At 32.0% G+C, this 12,919-nt stretch overlaps 1 protein-coding gene across 12 annotated transcripts in view; it reads right to left on the bottom strand.

Moving 5' to 3' along the window:
- Nucleotides 1-12,919, bottom strand: part of LOC129756767 (supervillin) — a 1,054,002-nt gene that overhangs the window by 527,330 nt on the left and 513,753 nt on the right. The gene's annotated exons all lie outside the window — the stretch shown is intronic.

Below are 12,919 nucleotides of genomic sequence, written 5' to 3'. Positions count from 1 at the left end.
TGAAACACTTAGCTGACTACTATCTTATTAACGTTGCAATAAAAATTTATCTCTTTTTATTAATTCAAGAATTACATATATGTTTATGCACTTCAACTATATAATGATTTAATGCTGATCTCCACTGCACAATTTCAAACCCAAATCGCATGCAATTGTTAATATGTTCAACAAAAATCATTTTAGCTGATGTAATTCGTATTTTTTTAATTGTTGGATGATTGTGGAAAATAAGTTTTTAGATTGATAAAACGATAATGCCGATTAAATGCAAAATATGTTACAATCTTGGTGATCAACATGAGTGGAACATATGTTGATTTCTATGTTTTTTTAAATCGCAGTTTTGAGTTTATTACTTGAGTTTATTATTGAGTTCGAAGAACTTCTTCACGATCATACATGGATGATGATCGTGAAGAAGTAATTCGAACAGAAGGAGTTGACAGCATCTACTGAAAATTTATCTCTCAAAAGCATGATTCTCCAGCACCCCAGTATCGTTTTCAGTTATCATATAAACAAGAGAATGAGAATCTAAAGATTCTAATTGAAAGATAGTTTAGTTATTAAATGTCAGTATATAAACCAACATTGGATGGAATTCTATTGACATAAACTGAACAGCTTCCTCAAGCCGTTGTCTCAAGCGCCTCTACACTAATTGGTCTTCAAAAAGTACGAAGGATTGTCTTAAAATGTTTCAGAATCATCTCAAAGAAATCTCAAAACAGGAAGGTCGAAAAAACGTAGACAAAATGTGGACCATTTTGAGAACATCATGAGACAGGTTTGAGGCATTTGTAAAAAACATCTTGTGAAATTTTTGAGATCGTTTTAATACAATTACGACACAATTACGGGTCAATTCTGACACTCAATCCAAAAATGTACACTTAATTTTAGTTTTCAGACATTTCTGAGTCGGTTTTTTAAACAATTTCTAAACAATTATGATACTTTTTCGAGACGTGTTGAGTGAATATTGAGAAAATGTTGTGAAAATATTGAAAGAACTTATGGATAGTTTGTGACATTTAAAAACAAATACACCTCCTTCACTTGATTAATTATGCAAAAAAGGTCGATTGAAATAATTTAATCCATCTCTTATTTTGAAATTTATGACAAAAAAACTAACTTTCTCAATACTTCTTATTGTTTCAACAGTGTAAGAAATAAAATGTTAAAAATAACAGTTGATTTTAATATTACAATAGCTGATTGCATTTTGTAGATAAAAAATGTTCAAAGCTGTGGTGAATATAGGAAATGAACAAATGAAAATAGAATAAAAAGAGAAAAAAAATATTTTTATTTATATTTAATTCCTTATTATTAAAGAATAAATGAGTATTGAACAGGCGTAATATCTGTGAAGGAACATAATGAATAATATTCAAAGAGAAATAGCTAAACGATGTTAAGCATGGATTGAAGAGAAGAAGGGATGCAAAAAAAGGACCGACGATTCAGCAAACGAGTTTCGGGAATAATGGTTGTTGCGTTATAAATGTAGTGAAAAAGTTTGAATTAGGCAAAGAACTATTCCGGTATTGTGAAAATACGTGGATCATGTTCGAGTACGACAAAAGCGTTTTACAATAAATTCAAACTAAAAAGTGTGTTCGAAAAAAAATGTAACATTTTTTTATCAATAACTTTTGAATAGGTACATGGATGTAAATTGATGAAATCTTCAACGAAGTTACCCAGTAATGTAATGTTTACATATGCAAATTTTTGTGATGTTCTATCTGTTAAACTGGCAACTGTGCCCCGTTAATTTGTATCAGTGTAGAACGTTAAACGTCAAAGTGGTGAGACCACGTTTTTCACTCTTGATTTGTACTTGCTATCGACAACATTATAAATCGTTTTCTCTGTTAAAACCGCGTGTTCTGAGTTTTCCTTTATCCGTAATTCCATCCGGGTTCTCTTCGTTTGAGCTTACGCAATCCTGTGCAGTGTCCACTCTGCCCACACTATCAAGTGGTTTTTGAAATAGCGTTTAATGATGAAAATATTTGATTTAAGTTTTCGGGCTACACGTGCGCCATCTATAAAGCATACTATGAATCTTTTTTTCAAATTCACATTCCTCTCAGTTCATTGAATCAATAATCTTCACTTTTAGTCAACTGCTCACTATTGGGTCATCTAGGACTTCTAAAACGATTTACCATGTGAACTTTGGTCAAATATTGTCAATGAAGTTGAAATCCGAAGTTTTCGCGCTGGTGATTGGCAACCTCGCCAAACAGCGACGATGAACAATTCTTCAAACACCTCGGCGATTGGCAACCCGTTCTTTTGTTTGGTTCCGACACTCGGAAGATGTTTGACAGATGTCTGGTCAACATAGAATGTCGTCAGTAATGTCGCCAGTGATGTCGCCGTCGCTGATGTTGACGAAAACTCCGGTTTGGGGATTCAGCGACAATAGTTAATTTCCAGTTGTTTTTTGGTCTCCCACTGGGACTTTTCTGGATTTTTGCCGATCCTGCCCAAAAATTTTTGTCCATGAATTTCAGTATTAGACGCTATATATCTCGAAAACCACTTAACAGATTGTAACCAAATTTTGTACACGTATACATTACATTACTGATTAGCTTCACTGAAAATTTCATCAATTTCCATCCATGCATTCGAAAGCTATTCACAACACAAAGTGTTGCATTTTTTCCGAATACAGTCCTTATATAAATATGGGCTATTATGCAGTTTAGAGTTATATTGTAAAAAAATAATTTCAACTTTAAGGGATTGAAAAATTATGTTTAAATCTTAATGAATATAATGACAGATAAGTACAAGGTTTTGAAAATTTAGAAGGTGATAAAAAAATTTTCGACTTTAAATCGAAGAATTTTTTATTATCACCTCTAGTTTTAGTGAAATGATTTGTGGAAATTTTAAAATTGTTCAGTTCCGAGTAAAACCTATCCTTTATATCTGATAAACTAATGAGCCTACATAAAAACCTATAACAGATTTGAAATTCTTTTTGGTATCCTAGAATTCAGATCTTGTTCAGGATTCTTCAAAAAAAAAATTAAATTCTTCAATTTTTCAGAAATTTTATCAGATATCAACTATTTCTGATATCATTAAAGAAAGTATTTGAGTATTTGATATTGAAGATTTCCACTTATTACTATATACTTTAAGAAACATAAAAGATACCATTTGTGAAATATATATGGTTCAAATATTCTCAAAATTCCTTCAAACTAGTATTGTGCAAATTAGGGAAAATATACAAAAAAAAATTATTGTCAAAATCACTAGCAGTCTTCGGGAAGGTTCATCATTGAATAAAAATCTCTAATTTCAGAATCTTTGCAACGTTCTATGGTTTTGGCCAAAAACAGTGCATTTTTTCCAAACAAACTATCACTTATTTTCAAAAGCTATCTCGTGACCTGGACTATTTGATAATCTAAGACTCAATTAGACAGTTAAGAATTCAAGTAAAAATTCAAAATTGAGTAGGGGAAATAAAGACATAACGAGCACCCGAGCTTCCTTATTTTTCACGAAAGTATGCATTTAATAAAATAAATTTAAATGCAAAATACTTCTTTTGATCATAGAGTATCTATTTTCAAACAAAAAAGTAATCTCTTTTTTAAATACACCGAAATATATTAAAAAAAAACTAACTTTTTCCAAAGTGATTAAAATATTCTAATTTTTAAGCACAAGGAAATAAGCTTTTAAGATAGAAGTATCATCTTGATCTTAAAAAAAACACACACTTTATTTACACATAATTCCTCAAGTTCCGCTTTCATTCAAATTTTGCTTATCCGCTTAAGTTAATGTCAAAACTCGTTTTTACCTAAACTTGATGACTAGGGGCCAAATGAGCACCATTAGTTTTTGCAGCATAAGCCCTTTCTGTCATAGAATCCGTCAGCTTATTCAACTCGATAGGTTTGTAATTTTATATATTCATTTAAAAAGTTAATTATTTTCAATAATGGTGCATAAAACAATAGGAACACCGAGTTGTCATTAGCGGTCTTGGCCACAATTCGACGAATAGCAGTTTACTTATGGTTGCCAGAATTTTGCCAGCATGTCTCCGGGTCGGAAAATCCGAGCTATTTTACCTAAAAACCTGGCAAAATCCGGGTAGCTGATTTCAAATTTGTCGACCAAAAATCTGGGCAATATCCAGGAAAATTTAGTTAAAATCCAAAAATTATTCAACAAAAATCAAAGAAACAAACTTATAAATTTTTCTTTTATTTAAACTTATCAGCAGATTAAAAATTGAATTTTAGACTTACAAAAAATCTGTCATGATTATTTTAATAAAACTTGCCCACAAAATTGCGTTTTAGACGCATGAATAAAAAAATTTACCACAGAATTTTGTTTTTTTTTTGCTTGATTTGGCAAAAAGAGTGAATAAATCCGGGCTTTTCCCAAATTTTGTATTAAATATACGGGCAAACCCGGATAAAACCGGGCAATCTTGCAGCTTTAGCTGGCAGCCTAATCTGGGTTAAGATTTATCACTTTTTTCAATATTTTTCGATTATTTTTTCTGTTAAGGGGGAATGTGGCATATTTCATACGTTTAAAGCCAGTACTAGACTCCTATGAACGTAAAACATGGATGCAGAAATTTGTTAGACTACTTTAAATTTGATTCCAAATCGATTTCGTCTCTGTTTAGAATTTTATGCTTTGGGGTAATATTGTTCAATATCTATTTTGAAGGTTTTAACGAGTTTTCTGGATCATTAAGGAAACAAAACACCTTCATAATATTTATAAATGTTAGTTTATTATTTTCTAAGGCAAAACTCGTAGAGAACTAGATTGCCACTGCTTATAATCGAATACGCTATTTGTTAACAAATTGCAGACCAAGTATGAGAATTCCCGTTCTGTTATTTCTGCGAATAACTCAAATGATATGGAATTAATCATGACACTCTACTAGATGAACACAACACTTTCGGTGGATCAAAAATATTAAATTTGTAAATTTGGTGAAATGAATTCTGAGGTATAGAATGCTGAATTTCGGTGTTTTTTGGTTTACATTTCTCCACGGTAAAAAAAAACAACAACATCGCAGTCCTTAATGTGGGAAGGCCGAACAACAATTAAAATCCAAAGATGAACAATGATGCTGCATAAATTAAGGGACTAATTTTTCTAAAGTTCTAAAGTTTTAACTAAAAAACAAATAAAATTTTGCCTTCATTCAAGTCCCTAGGCCGTCGCACTATTCCCCTTGTATTTTTTCCTTCAAACTTTACCATTTCATAGAGTTTCCAGCCTTTTTTCTTAGGCTGGCTTACACTTGGAAAATGTCCCTTTCTTTGAAATATCAAAAATTTACCTCAAACTTCAACAAAAACTACAGCAAAACTATACATTTACTAAGGAAAAAAGTTGAACTCTCACATAAAACAACCTGTTCGATTATCAACGCTTTGATTTCATCAGGAAGGGTGTTTTTGTGAGCCTTCGAAAAAATAGATATTTGAAGATTTTGAAATTACATTTTTACTTTCATTAGAAATTTCCAATTTCCAACAAATCAGTGTTTCCCAATTTGAAACTCAACTTATAGGTTTTTAAACGTAGAAAAATGGTTTGAAATAGTAACTTTAGACTTAATTATTGATGATTATGTGGAAAAATTTCATGTTGATCAAAACTACCCCGTTTTACGGTATCTGAACAAGATCTGGTAATGTAACTCGCATATTATAATTGTTATGTATGGTTAATAAGCGTTTTCCATAAGGTGCTCATTATGCCCTTATTCCCCCTATTCTGAATTAAATGCTCAATGTTATTTTTACTAACTGCAAAAAAAATACAAAAGATTGAAAATTTATTCGAAAACAACAATTTTGACGTAGAAACACTTTTAAGTACAAAGAACAGATTTTGGTTGAAAAGAAGACAAGTTGAAAAATTTTTTATTAATATTGAAAAATTTCATATTTTAAAATGGAATAATTCTGAATTGTGAAACTATTTTAAAAGTTGTTTGTGAATTACGGAAATAACTTCTGAATCTAATAAAAAACGACATCTGAAAATGCATGATTTATTATAATACATACAGTTGCGTTCAAAAAAGAATGAAATCACGTGAAGCAGCACATTCGCTCCCAACTTTGACCAGCTACCATTTCTGTCTGTGTTGATATTTTTTTTTGAAATTTTCATAAAATCTAGTTCAACTATCCAACTAACACTTCTCAGAATTTGAAAACTGTACTATGACTGGAAAAAAGATACAGTTAAGAAATTTTAGGTTGCTTCACAGAATTCGCTCTATTTTTGACAATTTCATTGAAAATACTTGAAACTTGGCCAAAATATGTAAAAATGTTTGATTTAGTACCTGGACGAGTTTCATAAAAATTGCTTAAATCGATCAAAAATGGGACCGGTTTAAAAATGAGGTTCATTATCGCTAAATAAACAGAGGATTTCATTCTTTTTTGGACGGACATTTGTAATGAAAATATGGTAATCAATGTTGTTTTGAGATTTTTTTTTCACAGGACAGAAAATTTACACCATACATATCTGTTGGTCAATTGATAAAAAGTTCACTCCTGATTTGTTTGGAAAAAGATTTTTTTCAATAAAGCTCAACATAAGACGAACAGAGTTTCAGAAACAACCTGCAAAAAATTGATACACAAATTTAAATTACATATAAACTTGAAGCGAGTATTATATTTGCTTTTTTGTTAGAATCTCTTCTTAGTTGAATTTTATTTATTTATTTATTTAATAATGATCCTAGGCTAAGCCTTTCATCTGAGTCTGAACTTAAAATATATCGACCACACTTTAATTTGTAGTAAAACACTTCTTAATACTAGCTTTAATTTGGTTTCTGGACATGCTCAAGTTAATTTCTTCTACATATGCGTTGTAAAGCGCCATCATCCTGTACATTGGCTCGTTTCTTGCGTAATTTTGGATCCTGTTTGATAGCTGGAACGGCCTTATGCTGCGCAAACTATTGCGTCCTTCGTTGGGAGATATCTGTGAGAACAAGTACGGCGAATAATACCTTCCACTTGTCAAATCCTTCAAAAACAACGCGTCAATTAACTTCCTGCGATTCTCAAGCGAATCCAGTCCGACCAGCATGCACAGGGCTCGATAAACCGGCATTTCCTCTTGCCATCCAAGGTTTCTTAGCGCGTATTTGAGAAACTTCTTTTGGACTCTCTCCAGTCTATTGATGTGAATGTTGTAGTACGGTTGCCAAACAATGCTGCCGTACTCAATTGAAGTCCGCACTAACCCGACATAAATTGAAACGATAGTATACGGGTCTTTTAATTCATTACAAATTCTGCTGACCATTCCAAACATTGAATTTGCTTTGGCTACCACTTGCTCTATGTGCTTAGAGAAATTCAGTTCTCTATCTATCTCCACTCCAAGATCTTTTACCGACGTCTTCCTAGTAACGATCAAGCTGTTTTCGAGGCTATACTCATAGATTATGTTCGATGTTTTCCGAGAAAATGAAATAACGCTACATTTCGATGCGTTAATTTTCAATCCATAGTTTCTGCAACATTCTGAAAATCGGTACAATGCGTTTTGCAGAATCGAACAATCTTTCTGGTCACGAACAGGAAGAAATATTTTCAAATCATCAGCGTATATAAGCGCGAACACGTCGTGCAGAAATATTTTCTATGTCCAACCAAAGCAGGAATGAAGATTCTATCAATAAACTAGATTTCAAGTGGTAAGTTTTGAAACTGTGAAAGAAAAATCCATTAAAATGATTACGATACATATCCGTCCAAAAAAAGAATTAATGAACCAGTTCAAACCAGTTCCATTTTTGATCACGTCAATCAATTTTAATCAAACTTTGTCAGAAACTATATCAAAGATTTTTACATCATTTAGCCAAATTTCAAGTATTTTCATTGAAATTGTCTAAAATACAGCTTATTTTGTAAAAATTTAGAAAATTTTCCTTTTTCATGAGAATAGCTATATCTTTTTTCCATACAAATTACATTCTTCAAATTTTGTGAAGTGTCTGTTGAATAGTTTAAAGATTTTGAGGAAATTTCATGAAAAAATATCAACTCAGACAGAAATGGCAGCCGGTCAAAGTTGGAAGCGAGTGTGCTGCTTCACGTGATTTCATTCATTTCATTTCATTCAAAAAGTGGCTCCAGAGAGTGGTTTCAGTAGAATAGGGTTGTGATCTCTTGTGTCATCTCAAGCATAAATGATCATTAATCAGTAGCTATACTGAACAGTAAAGAGTGAAACACGATCGTATAATTTTTCAGCATTTTTATTGACTTTATTCGTAGAAGTAAGTTACCAGATATTAACAGCGAACAAAAATATGCTTAACGATAGTTTTTCTTCTTCTTTCTTTATATTTTACAGTTGTTCGGTAGTATTTCTATAGTACACATTTTGATTGCCAGTTTTTTTCCGTTATCGTACATGCTAGTTTTCTATTTTACACACCATCGATCCCATCTAGCACAGAGATAATACAACAACTATATTGTAAGAGAAAATAAAACAGTTTAAGCTTTGTTTTATGGTTTTTTTTATGTTTTGAAATTTTGTTTTTTTTTGTTAGTTCCGAATCAATCGTTGTTTCGTTGTAAAAGTTTACGTGGCTCAGTGATAGTTTAACAGCTTTATTACAAAAAAAAAGTTACAGCAGTGTTTTAAAAAGAGGTTTTTGTTCTCATCCCTACACATTTTCTTTTCTATAACTAGCTTAATCACTGAAGTCACACTGAAGCGATGACCCTAAGCTAAAGCTTATGTTAGAACTCTTCAAAAAACAAAAAAAAACTACCTAACATTTGTGGTATCTGTTCATTTTCCATTTGACTTCTAACCTTAATTGTTTATTTTTTATTTGTGTGTGTTTTTTTAATTTTTTATCTTCATTTTTGTCTGAATATGTTTGTATGTTTTCTGTCAGTGTGCAGCACATCTCCCTTTTACTGTTCTCGGGTTTTTCTGTTTTTGTTTTGTTCCTTTTCGACGACGCACTTCCGGAAGAGTTTATAACTAGTAAAAATCTGTGTTGTTGTGATTTTGTTCGTCGTTCAAAATCAGAAAAAAAAGGAAAAAGAGGAATTTATGTTTTAGTGTTAAAACTAGAACTTGATGTCATCGATAAAATTTCAAAAATTGCATAACAGTTAATAGAAGTATACTCTTAAAAGCTAAAACGATAGACGGATAGAGGAAAAAAGGTTTCGAATGTTTGTTTGTTTGCTTTTTTTCACATGTTTTTAACTTCGTTTTAAAGGTAAGCGCGGGTTATCTTCTCATTGGCACGTGTGATCGTAGTCTATCAACTAAGTTTTCGTTAAGCCTACAGGTTAAGGTGTTAGCTCTTATTTCTAATTTTTTTTTCTGAAATCAATAGCGCTCTCTTAAGTAGCTTAGTTCATTATATGTTACAAAAATTACAGCAGTTTGAAAACACCTTGGAAAGATACTGGTTGTGCTACCAAATAAGAATCAAGTTTCTTTTTTATGTTTGAAAAAAAAAATCAGTTTCATACAGCTTTTTATTTTATTCGGCTAGTTTGATGACTTCAAAGATTAAAAAGAAAGAAAATGAACTCGAAGTAACTCATTCTGAGTTACTTGGATGGAACTTGAAATGTTTCTTGATGTTGAATTTCATAGCAAAACTCATGGCTTCTTATGATCGAAATTTTGATTTTTGTTTATGTTTCCAATGACATGTCAAAAAATTTCCACGTGGAACTCAAATGACTTCCGTTGATTTTCAGTGTTGCTAGCAAATGCCTTTGAATCGTTTGAAAATTTTATTTAGAATTTTTTAATTGAATATCATTTTCAAATGAAATAAAAATAAAAAAGGAGAAATTGTGAATCAAGACTGTAAAACCGGAATAATTTATTGTTCTTTACACAGAAAATTATAATTCTCAAAATTGAACAAAATATCAAAAAATACTGACCGTGTCAAAGTTAGATTACGATTGACAGCTTTAAACATACTAGGGTTATGTTAGCGGAATTGAGAATATTTGATGAGAGAAGTTCTCTCAAATCTGATTTCACCTATGAAGTTTTTCCTGCGATTTTTAGGGGAAAACTGATCAAATCAAACAGATGTAATCAATTGATAAAAATGGTTTCTTGAGGAAATTTCATTGAAAAAAAGTTTATTTTACCCAATAAAAGTTAAACCACGAAACGCTTATGATGCATCCGTAATGGGTAAAACTTAGTTTCAAATGTGCTTTCTTTGAGCATATTTCAGTCGAATTTGTAAACGTTGATAGTCATGTGACTTGATAGTGTAATGCTTGAAATTACTCAAAAAGGTTAGTTTTTAACCATTAATGGTTATAACCGGAACAGTGTGTAGTAAGCTTGTATCTACACAAAATGGTTTAAATTCAATGAATTTAGCTTCTGAACCTAATTCATCAATTTTTTAAACGAAGATTGTCAAAAAATCTTTTGAAAAAATATACTTTTTAACCATAAACAGTTTTATACAGAAGAATGTGTTGCCAAGTTACATGCAAACAAAAATCGACAAAATTCAGTCACAATCCTTTATTTTTCAAATGACAGATTTTTCTGTATTCCAAAAGTAGATAGTCATGTGATTTTGAAAATCTGTAAAAATGTTAGTTTTCAACCATAAATATCTACACCCAGAAGTGCGTGTAGTCAACCAGTATTCATACAAAAACTGGTTAAAAAACAATTTTCATTCACAATTTCGCTTTTAAAATTAATTTTTCGCCTAAATTTTAAAAGTCAACCGTCATGTGACCTATAAATTTATTAAAACTGTGTAGTAAATTTCTTAAAAATATGTTCGAATTTCTAATCAGAATTCACCTTTTGAATTGCATATTTCAGGCGGAATTTCCAAAGTAGACAGTCATTAAAAAATCTTGATTTTAAAGAATTGTGAGCAAAATTTCGTTTCGTTTTTATTTTTTAATTTTTCACATAACTGTAAGATTTTTACAAATTTAAACACTTTATCAAAACAACATCAATCTTTATATTTCTAACAACAATGAATTTCAGTCTGAATTGCACAGAAATTTGGCGACGTTTGTAATGTCAACTTTCTGTCCTCAATAAAATTGTAAAAATGACCCCATTTGTTGATTTTTCACACGATTTGAGTCATTACAGAATTTTGCAGTCCCATCCCAGAATTATAAATATTTTCGGCTATAAATACATGATTTTTTTCCGACAACCTTGCTTATAGTGTTCGTAAGTTTTTTTTTTTCAATAGTACACCAAATAAAGCTTGAACTCGTTCCAATACAAAATTATGTAGAAGTTGAAATCATCACTAATCGTAATATGAGCGTTATTTTTTTTAAACAAGACTTAAAATTTGGAAATTCGGGAGTTTTGGAAAAAAACTTTTCCTCCTAACGAGAAATTTTAGAATGTGAAATTCTTCACTGCGTAAAAAGTACACAAAAATTGGAAAAAAAACTCAAAACACGTCAAAGATTTTTTAGCCTAAAACTTCAAATTTTTACGATTATAAAATTTAATTTTTTGACATTTGAAGTAGCACAATTTTAAAAATAAAAATAAACTAAACAATAGAAGATGAGTAAAATTTCGTTAACAGTTACCCAAAAATCACATTCACGGAGAGTAAGAAATAAAAACACAAACTCGTCTACAACAAACAGAAGCACAGATTTTGCAGAGCGCCGGAGTCGCGGTTGTCCGATTTTCGGGACCGTGTGGACCCCAAATCCGAAGACGAAGCGTAGCGAAGACTGCTTCTGTTACTGCTATTATTATTGATACTGGTGTTGTTACTGTTATTATCGTTGCTAGGGTTGTTGTTGTTATCATCGTCGTCTTCATCAATAGCGGAAGAAATCGAATCCGGTCCAACAATCGGCGTCGTCAAAGCAGGCGTGGATTCGTTTTCGGCGACTAGAAGTGTTGGCAGTTTTGTCGTTTCTTTTGGTTTCGTTTTTACCCAACATTCGGAAAGGAAAGTTGATCAGTTGAAAAAGAGATAGGTAGGTTCAAAGTTTTGATTTTTTCGCAACTACAGTTCAATCCACAGAGAGTTCTATACAGGAATGGAAGAAAAACAACATCGAAGAGAAAAAAACAAACAAAACAACAGCTAGTTTAGAATTGGACATCGAAACGGAAGAAATCAATTAAGTTGAAATGAGTTGTGGTTTTGTGTGAAGCAGCTGATGAAGTTCTTGATTTCCTAATACAAATGTAGGTGACTTAGCACGTATTCAAGGTAGCACAACTATATCTAAAAAACGGTTTTTCGGGACAAGGGGAGAGGTGTACATTTTTGTTTATTTTTTGTTTTCAACAACAATAGCAAAGCAGACAAATCACTAGCACATTTATGCGTGGGGTACACTAAGCATTGTTGCACGAGAGGGGGTTTCAACACTACAGGAACGTTGTTTAACGCAACTTACGGCTAAGCAAGTTACGTAAGCGAATGATCTGTAGCAGGGATGTGTGTTTGAGGGAGTGTTTTCTTTTCTTTCCTAACAATTTGTGCAAGCATTCCGATTGGTTTTTGTTTGATGGTTGCTCATAGCATCATCAGTGCAAACAGTGTAATGATGGCGATTATAATAGCGAGCAGGGTGACGTAGTCGAAGTTACTACTAGCCAAGCCGTAGGTACATGCAAGCACCAGGTGCTGAGGTTGAACGATACTACTGCCGCTGCGTTTACCGGTGTTTGCTGCTGCCGGAGGCTGCGAGCTTCCTCCCGGTCGATCGTTGTCATCGTTGTTGTCTCGTCGTTGCTGCTCCTCGTTCGTTGTTCGTCGTCGAAGCTCGTCGTCTTTTCGTTCTTGTTCTTCTGCGAAGCGCTCGAATTCTTCCAA

The sequence above is a fragment of the Uranotaenia lowii genome, chromosome 3 (genome assembly GCF_029784155.1).
Source record: "Uranotaenia lowii strain MFRU-FL chromosome 3, ASM2978415v1, whole genome shotgun sequence".
Lineage (NCBI taxonomy): Eukaryota > Metazoa > Arthropoda > Insecta > Diptera > Culicidae > Uranotaenia > Uranotaenia lowii.
This window is presented reverse-complemented; position numbering and strand designations above follow the sequence as displayed.